Source organism: Chlorocebus sabaeus, chromosome 27 (assembly GCF_047675955.1).
Source record: "Chlorocebus sabaeus isolate Y175 chromosome 27, mChlSab1.0.hap1, whole genome shotgun sequence".
Taxonomy (NCBI): Eukaryota; Metazoa; Chordata; class Mammalia; order Primates; family Cercopithecidae; genus Chlorocebus; species Chlorocebus sabaeus.
Window position 1 is genome coordinate 46,882,024 of NC_132930.1, and position 11,596 is coordinate 46,893,619.

Consider the following 11,596-nt stretch of genomic DNA (forward strand, 5'->3'; position numbering starts at 1 on the left):
GATCCACCCACCTCTGCCTCCCAAAGTGCTGGGATTACAGGCATGAGCCACTGTATCCAGCCCATATTCTTTAGAAAACAAGGAATGTTTATAAACATTCATGTCATATCTGGCAATAAAGAAAATCACAACAAATTTCAGGGAATCAGCAGCACACAAGCCATTTCTCTGGGTGCAATGCAATTAAAACACAGTAACGGCCAGGCGCGGTGGCTCACGCCTGTAATCCCAGCACTCTGGGAGGCCGAGGCAGGTCAATCACCTGAGGTCAGGAGTTCGAGACCGCCCTGGCCAATGTGGTGAAACCCCGTCTCTACAAAAAATACAAAAACTAGCCAGGTGTGGTGGCGGGCACCTGTAATCCCAGCTACTTGGGAGGTTAAGGCAGGAGAATCGCTTGAACCTGGGAGGTGAAGGTTGCGGTGAGCCAAGATTGCACCACTGCACTCCAGTCTGGGCGACAAGGGCAAAACTCAGTCTCAAAGAAAAAAACACAACATAATAACAGAAGAGTTTCTTAAAACCATATATTTAGAAATTTAAAGGTACATTTTAAAATAATTTATGGGTCAAACAAGAAATCATAATGAAAATTTAAACATACATTATTTAGTAATAAAAATATTACAGTTGTAAACTATTGGCTTCACTAAAGAGATGCTTCTAGAGAGCTATATAGCCTTAAACACTTATATTAGAAAAAGATGCCAGTGGCTCACACCTATAATCCCAGCACTTTGGGAGGCTAAGGTGGGCAGATCACCTGAGGTCAGGTGTTTGAGTCCAGCCTGGCCAACATGGTGAAACCCTATCTCTATTAAAATTACAAAAATTAGCTGGGTGTGATGGGCTCCTATAATCCCAGGTACTGGGGAGGCTGAGGTGGGAGAATTGCTTGAAACCGGGAGACAGAGGTTGCCGGGAGTCAAGATCGTGCCACTGCACTCCAGCCTGGGCAGCACAGTGAGAACCTGTCTCAAACAAAAAAAAAAAAAAAAAAAAGTGACCAACTTCTAAAAAGTTACAAAAAGAACAGAGTAAACCCCAATCTAGCAACCTGTACATTCATTATGCTTTAAACACTGTATGTAATTTGTATTCTTAAAACAACTCTGATGGTTAGATTACACCTATTTCCACAGCTACAAATGTGCTGGTTATCTGAGTTTAAAAGCACCTTCAGGCCCGCCTGGGCAACATAGCAAGGCCTCGTCTCTACATAAAAAAATTTTTTTTTGGCCGGGCGCGGTGGCTCAAGCCTGTAATCCCAGCACTTTGGGAGGCCGAGACGGGCGGATCACGAGGTCAGGAGATCGAGACCATCCTGGCTAACACGGTGAAACCCCGTCTCTACTAAAAATACAAGAAAATTAGCCGGGCGAGGTGGCGGGCGCCTGTAGTCCCAGCGACTCGGGAGGCTGAGGCAGGAGAATGGCGTGAACCCGGGGGGGCGGAGCTTGCAGTGAGCCGAGATCGCGCCACTGCACTCCAGCCTGGGGCACAGAGCAAGACTCCGTCTCAAAAAAAAAAAAAAAAAAAAAAATTTTTTTTGTTAGCTGGGTGTGGTAGAGTGGGTCTGTAGGCCCAGCTGCTCAGGAAGCTGGGTGGGAGGACTGCTTGGGCCCACAAGATCAAGGCTGCAGTGAGAGCCAAGATCGCACCACTGCACTTCAGCCTGGGTGACAGAGCAAGACTCTGTCTCCAAAAAAATAAAATAAAAATTTCCTGTTTTACAAAACAATCAAACACCTAGTACAGAAAACAGAAGACACTGAATGCTGCAGACACCCTAGGTCAGCGACATTGCTGGTGATTCTGTTGTCAAAGCATGTGTGCTTCAGTCCCTGGAGACGATGCTCAGAAAAAAACTGAAATGGAGTATCTGCGAAACCCCATCGCTACAAAAATCAGCTGGGTGTGGTGTGTGCACCTGCAGTCCCAAGTACCCAGGAGGCTGGGGCACAAGAATCACTTGAACCCGGGAGGCAGAGGTGCAGTGAGTCAAGATCGCACCACTGTACTCCAGCCTGGGCAAAAAAGTGAAACTCTCTCTCAAAAAAAATAAAATAAAATAAACTAAGAAGAAGAAAGAAAAGAACAAAAAATGAGTATCTGGATGGTGGGTGTCATCTATTTCCCCTAAAGACTGGTCAATCAACATCACATCCCTTCCTACTGAAGTAGACAGACACTCAAATGAAAAGGGAGTTCATTCTATGAGACTAAAGACCATTCCTAACCTTGCTTCCTGCCTAAAGCCCTATGCAACAGTAACTTGATTAATGGTATCATCTGGCAACAAGGTTGGCCTCTTAAGAAAATCTTAGAAAGCATGGTTTAACCACAAAGTTCCTACTAAACTGCAAACATACTCAGCTGTATCAGACAAAAAAATACCTCTACATAGGCTTTATTTTGAGAGAGAGGGAAAGAGAGACCAAAAAAAAAAAAAGAGCTACAGGGCTCTCTATTGCATCTTCTGTGTCTTTCCTTCTTAAAGCCTGATCCTCCATCCTATATGTTCTGGAAAAGAAGGAAAGAAAGCACACTGACAGAATCCTCACATATTGTAAGCACTGTAAGTTTGCTTATCACAGCCTCACACCTCCAGTTAGATATGACTGTTACTATTATTACTCTTATTTCTACAGATGAGAAAAATTAGTTCAGAGAATTTCACCATTTTGATCCAGGGCCACACATTTTGAGTGGCAACATTTTTTTAAATCACCCAGCTGTGGTAGTATGCACCAGCAGTCCTAGCTATTCCGGAGGCTGAGGTGGGGAAGATTACTTGAGCCCAAGAGTTCCAGGTTACAGTCAGCTATGATTACACCACTGTTCCCCAACCTGAACAACAGAGCAAGGCTCTGCCTCTAAATGAAGTATACAGAGTTCAGCAGTTTTTAGTGTATTCAGAGTTGTGTAATCATCACAATCTAACTTTATAACATTTTCGACACCCAAAAAGAAACCCCATACACATTAGCAGTCATTCCTCATTCCCACTCCACTCTCCTCAGCTGGAGCCCCAGTCAACCCCCAATCTACTTTCTGCCTGCATAGATTTGCCTACTGGGGGTCAGGTACAGTAGTTCACACCTGTAATCCCAGCACTTTGGGAGGCCCAGGCAGGTGGGTCACTTGAGGTCAGGAGTTCAAGACCAGCCTGGGCAATGTGGTGAAACCCCATCTCTACTAAAAATATAAAAATCAGTCGGGCGTGGTGGCACACACCTGTTCCCAGCTACTCGAGAGGCTGAGGCAGGAGAATTGCTTGAGTTTGGGAGGTGGAGGTTGCTGTGAGCCAAGACTGCACCACTGCACTCCAGCCTGGGCAACAGAATGAGATTCAGTCTCACAAAAAACAAAACAAAACAAAAAGATTTGCCTATGAGAGACATTTCACATAAGTAAAATCATAAAGCATGTGGTCTCTTGTGTCTGGCTTATTTCAGTTAGCATATTTTCAGAGTTCATCCATGTTGTACCAAGTATGAGTGCTTCAATCCTTTTTATTGCCAAATACTATTCCATCATATGAACAGACCACATTTTGTTGATCCACTCATCAGCTGATGGACATCTGGGGTATTTCACTTTTTGTCTATTAAACATAGCGCTGCTCTGAACATTCACACACAAGCTTTTGTATGGACATATGTTTTCACTGGGCCTTTGCATTCTCAAAGTGTTTTCACAACATTCTCTCCTTCATGTATTACACAGCTACTTAATTTTCCGATGGAGAAAACTGAGGCTTGGGGCAGCTAAGTGACTTTCGCACCCACTCGACTACCCTCAGCAAACCGTAGTAAACCCATAGTGAAGAGCCAGTGCTCCTTTCGTAACACCACACTGCCTAATGTGTTAATGGCTCTGTCTCCTTGAAACAAATTTCAAGCAACAGTGTGCGGATAAGGGAAAACATTTGTTAGGTAATGAGCTCCCTAAATCATTCTCAATAAGTTAATTCACAAAGAAAATTTAAATTAAGCCCTTCAGAGTAAGAGAAGAAGTGTTTGGGATGGGGTATTCTAAAAGTCCCTCCCAAATGATGACTTTCTCCTCCCCATGCAAACAGCCGAAGCTGCTATTCCAGGCTGCAGAGGCACACATGTAGTTACATCTACTGTGCCCCATTCCTGAGGGATGCCCTTTCCAGCAAAATCTGAGATGTACCTGTGGGCTCTGTCCCCTAACACCAGCCCCAGATGCCAGACTCCCCGGCCCCAAGGCCTAGACGCAAAGCTCATTTGTTCTAACACAGATAACAGTATTTTGGAGGCATATATTGCTCAGATCAATTGTATGAACCCTCTTTCCCAACCTCATGAAGCAGTGTCTAGGGGTTATAATATTTCTGGTAATAAAGTTCAGAAAAAAAGAATAATTATATTAATAAGTCATTTGCTGACAGCTTAGTAGGCACCTTTTGGCATTTACTTCATTTAATCCTCACAATAACCATGTAAAATAGGCACTATTGTCACTTTAGTGTCCATACTTCATTATGTGGAGAAAATACGCAGTTGGTAGGAGTATAAACTGATACAACTTCTTAGGAGGATAATCTGGAAACATCTACGGAAAGTAAAAGTGCAATTACTCTTTGACACAGCAATCTCACTTCTGAGAATGTATCTATAGATATATTTCATAGGTGCCCAAAGATGGAAATGTAAGAATATTAATTGGGGCCAGGAGGGTAATTTGGAAATGTCTATGCAAATGAAAAGTGCAATTATCCTTCAACATAGCAATTTCACTTCAGAGAATGTATTTATAGATGTCCCTCATAAATGCTCAATACGGAGATGTAATATTAATTGGAGCACTGCTTATAACAGTAAAAACCTGAAGGCTGGGTGCGGTGGCTCAAGTCTGTAATCCCAGCACTTTTGGAGGCAAAGACGGGAGAATCACGAGTTCAAGAGATCGAGACCATCCTAGCTAACACGTGGAAACCCTGTCTCTACTAAAAAATACAAAAAACTAGCCGGGCGAGGTGGCGGGTGTCTGTAGTCCCAGCTACTGTAGTCCCAGCTACTCGGGAGGCTGAGGCAGGAGAATGGCATAAACCCGGGAGGCGGAGCTTGCAGTGAGCTGAGATCCGGCCACTGCACTCCAGCCTGGGCGACAGAGCGAGACTCTGTCTCAAAAAACAAAAAAAAACCCTGGAAAAAGGTCAAGTGCAGTGGCTCACGTCTGTTAGCCTAGCATATTCAGAGGCTGAGGCAGGAGGATCACTTGAGGCCAGGAATTCAACATCAGCCTGAGCAACACAGCAAGACCCTATCTCAAAAAAAAAAAAAAAACAGCCAAGCCTGTTGGCATGAACCTGTACAGTCCTACCTACTTCTGAGTCAGAGGTGGGAGAATGGTTTAAGCCCAGGAGTTCAAGGCTGCAGCAAACTATGATCACATCACTATATTCCAGTCTGGGTGACAGAGCAAGAGTCTGTCTCAAACAAAAAAAAAAATTAATTAAACATATACTCAACACACTTAAGCTAACAGTTACCAAAAACAGTGTTACACGCTAGTTGTAACAACTGTTTAAAAAGGTACTTCTAGAAAAATTAAGCTCAAAAGGCAAACTGTATTAAATGTGCTTCCCTTCATTCCTTTAAACTCAAGGTTCCTCAATGCACAAAGGCCAGAATAAGCATTAACAATTAAACAACTCTGTTAAAGTTTAATATTACGCTATGTTAAGATTCCTTTTTTGGGGGCCAGAGTCTCACTCTGTCCCAGGCTAGAGTGCAATGGCATGATCTCAACTCACTGCAACCGCCACCTCCTGGGTTCGAGCGATTCTCCCGCCTCAGCCTCTTGAGTAGCTGGGATTAGAGGCACCCACCACCAGGCCTGGCTAATTTTCATATTTTTAGTAGAGACAGGGTTTCACCATGCTGGCCAGGCTGGTCTCGAACTCCTGATCTCAAGTGATCCGCCTGCCGTGGCCTCCCAAAGTGCTAGGATTAAGGAATGAGCCATGGCGCCCAGTCTTGCCTCCCACTGTGTTCAAAGTCATCCCTCTGCTCACTGAGATAGATGCGTATCTGGTTGCCTCCTTTGGAAAGGCTTATCAGAAACTCAAAAGAATGCAACCATTTGTCTCTCACCTACTCGTGACCTGGAAGCTCCCTCCCTGCTTCAAGTTGTCCCCGTCTTTCTGGACTGAACCAATGTACTTCTTGCATATATTGACTGATGTCTCATGTCTCTTTAAAATGTATAAAACCAAGCTGTGCCTGACCACCTTGGGCACATGTCATCAGGACTTCTGCAGGCTGTGTCACAGGCACACATTCTCAACCTTGGCAAAATAAACTTTCTAAATTAACTGAAACCGGTCTCAAATTTTTGGGGTTCACATGTCCATCTTGTTCTGAGACTGAAATGTGTGGGTTCAAACAGTGAGCAAGTAGAACCAAAATGTTTGGCTTAGAAGAAAAGTAGATACAGGCACATAAAATTGATAAGGCTGAGTAGAATCCTAGTCTTACTTTTTTATTTTTTTTTGAGATGGAGTTTCACTCTTGTTGCCCAGGCTGGAGTGCAATGGCACTGCAACCTCCGCCTCCTAGGTTCAAGAGATTCTCCTGCCTCAGCCTCCCTAGTAGTTGGGATTACAGGCACGCACCACCATGCCCAGCTATTTTTTTGTATTTTTAGTAGAGATGGGGTTCCACCATGTTAGCCAGGATGGTCTTGATCTCCTGACCTCGTGATCTGCCCGCCTCAGCCTCCCAAAGTGCTGGGATTACAGACCTGAGCCTCCAAGCTCAGCCCCTGTTTTTTTTTCGTTTTGTTTTTTTTTTAAAGAGACAGAGTAGTGCAGTGAAGTGATCATGGCTCACTGCAGCCTCGACCTCCCAGGCTCACAGGTTCATACCATCTTAGCCTCAGGAGCAGCTAAGATTACAGGCCCACCCTAGCATGCCCAGCTTCATTGGCTACTTTTGAAGGAATGTTAGCGAACCAATTCATTATGTGAAACCTAGTAAATAATGCAGAAGAATTAAGAATTTATCCTCCCTTTTCTATAAGAGGTATACAGTACTTCAAGATAACCAAATAGTGGAGGCATGAAAAATTCTCTTTATAAAAATATTCTATTTAATAAAAGAAGTTAGAGAATTCAAATATCAACAATTTCAGTGCTTACTGAAATGACTGTAGGCACTGACAATCAAGGGCTGCAAACAAAGACTACTAATCTTTTCTGCCTACTAACCTACGAAGTTTTCTTGACAAAAATAAAGCTGAATTTGATCACACCTTTAGACCTAACGACCAGTTTTCAGTATTGTTAAAACTACGCCACAGAGTAAAATCGAGATTGTGCATAACTCCACATGACAAACTACCAGGTTTCATCAACAAATAAATTACAGGAGAAAACTAAATATGGAGGGGGAAACTACCATAAAACTAGTCACACTGTATGGATAGCATGTGGATCCAGATTGAAATTGTTAAAAAAAAAAAAAAAAAAAAAAAAAGACAATTCTGAAAATTTTAACACTGGCTGGATATTTGCAAGTATTAAGGAATTACTCATTTTCTGTGATAATGGTACTCATGTTTACCTTTTTTTTATGTCTTTAAGATATACATATTGAACTATTTAACGGTTAAATGATATCTAGGACTGCGGGGATACGATGAAGCAAGATTGACTGTTGAAACTGGATGAGAAAAGGGGTTTATATTATTTTCTCTCTACATATGTGTATATGTGAAGAGGTAAACATGGAAGGAAAGAAAGGAAGGGCAGTCAACCTAACTCTAAGTTTCAAGTAATAAATAAATACTTTATCTTTAAAAGCATTTCAGTATTTACTTTTCTTATTCAAGTCAAAGACTATAAGAAAGAACTAAAAATTAATAATCATGTAAAGAAACAGTTTTTATGGCAAAATCAGTAACACAAAACTGAACACCAAACAAAACCTTCTCAGTATATCAGATAACATCAAAAGAATTAAGGGGAAAAAATGATCAGCTTGTACGAAGTATAGTTTAGAAGGAAAACTATCTCACAATTCGGGGACTGGCTAGAGTTTAGACTCACATCAGTGAGTCTCCGAAACTTTAAAACCTAAAGACATCACAAGTAGTAAACTAACAAATCATACCAGCTTGTCCATACCATTGTAAACCACATCGAAACTCTGAAAAGCAGTTTTGATGCCAAAATCATCCACTTCTTTAAAAGACAACTTTACTATTCTAGTTTTCCCCACTGTCAAAATCAAAGGGGTGTATTAAAATTTTAACATAGGCCAAGCGCGGTGGCTCACGCCTGGAATTCCAGCACTTTGGGAGGCTGAGGCGGAGAGATCACAAGGTCAAGAGATCGAGACCATCCTGACCAACAGGGTGAAACCCTGTCTCTACTAAAAATACAAAAACTAGCTGGGAGTGGTGGCCCGCACCTGTAGTCCCAGATACTCAGGAGGCTGAGACAGAAGAATCTCTTGAACTCGGGAGGTGGAGGTTGCAGTGAGCCGAGATCGCACCTCTGCACTCTAGCCTGGCGACAGAGTGAGACTCCGCCTCAAACAAACAAAAAAAAAAGTTATCATCACTGGCCCTTGTCCATTCAAGACTCCAAAGTTTACAAATCAACTTTCATACAATTCATACCCTCTGCCTGAAATGCCCTCTTCTCTCTGGTGCCTGCTGAACTCCTATCCATCCACTCCAAGCTTGTTTTCAGTAGGTTCCTCTACTTATAGACACAGTCTACCTATCAGCATTCTATTTCCTATCCCCATTAATATCTCAATTTTTCACACAAAAAAATCATAACTTACTAGTAATGCATACAGCTATCAGCTATGTTTTTGGTCTTTGGAGATATGATCACTGCTTTCTGGATTCTAGGCACAAATTATGCTCAAACCAACAACAGTTTCAGGCGAACCAAAATATGTTTTTCAAAGTGGGTATGCATAAAGTGAATGCAAATTACCTCCCAACTATCTTGAGCCATTACAAGAACAAAGATAAAAGTCACTGTAATAGGGAAAGGCCCTCTGACATCTCCCAAAAACGAAAATAAAAGATTAAGAAAAAAGAAAAGAGGAGGAGGACAAAGGTGACCCACAGCCCCATCGCTGATAAAGTTCCAGGATTATCTCCTGAGCTTCCGTCGGCAGATACGGCTTTTCCCTTTTGGCAGAAGCCGTCGTTTTTAAATACGAGAGCCGACAGGCAGTACCCAAACAGGCGTCCGTACACAAACCTTGGAGCCACCAGCGCTGCGGACCGAGGAAACGGTCTCCCAAGCCCAAGCAGGATGCTGACCAGCCTCCGGCCAGGGTCCTCCTCCTCCGCCCCGACCCCTGCAGCCCACCAGCCGGCCAGGAACGACCGGCCAGGAAGAAGCCTCGTCCCCGGGGTCCTATCACGCTGACAGATCGGCGGCGCCCTCGCTCCCAGGCTCGGCCCAGGCCGACTGCCCCTGCGGGGACCCCTCCAAGACGCCCTCGGCGCCGAAGCGGCCTCCCCGCCCCCCGCGCTGCCAGGGCCGCTGCAGGCCTCGCGGTCCCCGCCCGCCGCAACCGCGGCCCAGTTCGCCGCGCCCCAGCCGCCGCCTCAGCCCGAACCGGGCACCCGCCGCCCCCGCCCCCGCTCCCGCTCGCGAACCTCACCTCAGAAGCGAATCGTGGGCAGCAACGCGGGATTCCGGGGTGCCACTGCGGCCACCGCCCGTCGGCTCCGACTCCGGCTCCGCCCCCGGCCCCTGGCCCACAGCCGCGGCCCGCCCGGCCTCTCCGCCCCTCAGCCCCTCCGCTCGCCCCCACCTCCCGAGCTGGGTGCGGCCTGCGGCGCTGCAGCCCAACAACGCGCCGCCCCATAGGCCGAGCCGCGCGGCACTGCCGAGCAACATACCCTGCGATTGGCGGGACCCATGAGGGGCGGGTCCCCTGCGGGCGGGGCGATTGGACCCGCCAGACCCGCCTCGGCGCGACCCCGCCGGGGCTGCGGAGGCCCAGGGCCCCGCACGGAGTGCACTAGGCTAGCAGCTTTGGGCGCCACGTCATGGCTTCACGATGGCTCGGTCGGCTGCGGCGAGCCCCAGCCGAGTCCGCTGGACACGGTTTCATTGTGACTGACTTCGGCCGGACGGGCTGTCGGAGTCCAGGGACCCTGCCCCCCGGTGCCCACCCCGCGCACTCCCCCAGCAGACGGGCCCTGCCCCGCGTGGCCCCGCCTTGTGCGGCCCCCAGGCCGAGTTTAGGGGCCCGGGTGGGGTCGAGGCAGTAGGGCCTGTGGGCCCCGATAAGGCTCCACAGAGGACAACTGCCTGGCACCCGGGCCTGGCCTGTGGGTGCTGAGGGGACGAGCGAGCACCAGCACCTCCGCACAACCAGGGAGTTGAGCCTGCAGGGCTTTGGCGGGACCAGCCTCAGACCAGCACCTTCCCACACACTGTCCTGCTGGCGCATCTGACACCCAAAAACACCAACAAGACAAATGGGCATGGCTGGTTGTCCTCTTGACACCCATAGAAAGCTGAGATCCAGAGCTGGGCAGTGGCAGAAGAGTGTGGAATCCAGACCTCCCTGCCGAGCAGGAGCCTCTGTGACATTGCCCCACAAGGGTCAGGGATACCGTCTGGATGGGAGTCAGCGACCCTTGTTCTAACCATTTCTTTTGGACGTTGGCTTTTCCAAGATGACTTTTCTGACAAGATCACAATTCTGTCTCACTCACTTCTGCTGCCCATCGTCAATCACTAGGGAAACACAAATCAAAACCATTGTGGGATACCACTTAACAGTCATTAGGATGGCAGTTGAGGAAGCGGAGAGCCAAGTTGGGCGCAGTGGCTTCAGCCTAAAATCCCAGTACTTAGGGAGGCAGACAGGAGGATAGCCTGAGCCCAGGAGTTGGCAGACTTGACTATGTTACCTGGGGGTCCTTGCTCCCAGAGGTCCCAAGATGGTGGTGGACCACTTCCAAGATGGTGGTGTGTCCGGAATTGGTGGGTTCTTGGTCTCGCTGACTTCAAGAATGAAGCCACGGACCCTCGCAGTGAGTGTCACGGTTCTTAAAGATGGTGTGTCCGGTGTCTGTTCCTTCAGATGTTCAGATGTGTCTGCAGTTTCTTCCTTCTGGTGGGTTCGTAGTCTCACTGAGTTCAGGAGTGAAGCTGCAGACCTTTGCGGTGAGTGTCACAGCTCTTAAAGTTGGCACATCTGGAGTTGTCCGTTCCTTCTGGTGGGTTCCTGGTCTCGCTGGCTTTAGGAGTGAAGCTGCAGACCTTCGCAGTATTACAGCTCATATAGGTGGCATGGACGCAAAAAGTGAGCAGCAGCAAGATTTATTGCAAAGGGCAAAAGAACAAAGCTTCCCCAACATGGAAGGGGACCTGAGGGGGGGTTGCCACTGCTGGCCCGGACATCCTGCTCTTATTCCCTTATCTGACCCCACCCACATCCTGCTGATTGCTCCATTTTACAGAGAGCTGATCAGTCTATTTTACAGAGAGCTGATTGGTCCATTTTACAGAGAGCTGTTGGTCCGTTTTACAGAGAGTTGATTGGTCCATTTTGACAGCATGCTGATTGGTGCG

The 11,596-nt window shown here is 46.7% G+C and overlaps 1 protein-coding gene across 9 annotated transcripts in view; it reads right to left on the reverse strand.

Moving 5' to 3' along the window:
- The window catches only part of ADD1 (adducin 1), an 88,083-nt gene extending 76,721 nt beyond the window's left edge, over positions 1 to 11,362 (reverse strand). For 4 of the 9 annotated variants that reach the window (XM_008018073.3, XM_008018078.3, XM_008018071.3 and 1 more), the window contains exon 1: positions 9,669 to 9,851. The gene's annotated coding sequence lies outside the window, so the exon portion shown is untranslated. Of the gene's footprint in view, positions 1 to 9,259; positions 9,533 to 9,668; positions 9,852 to 10,932 lie in introns of those variants that run through there. The other 5 variants (XM_037983153.2, XM_037983155.2, XM_073012558.1 and 2 more) reach the window with 4 other exon arrangements.
- Positions 11,363 to 11,596: the final 234 nt, after the last annotated feature.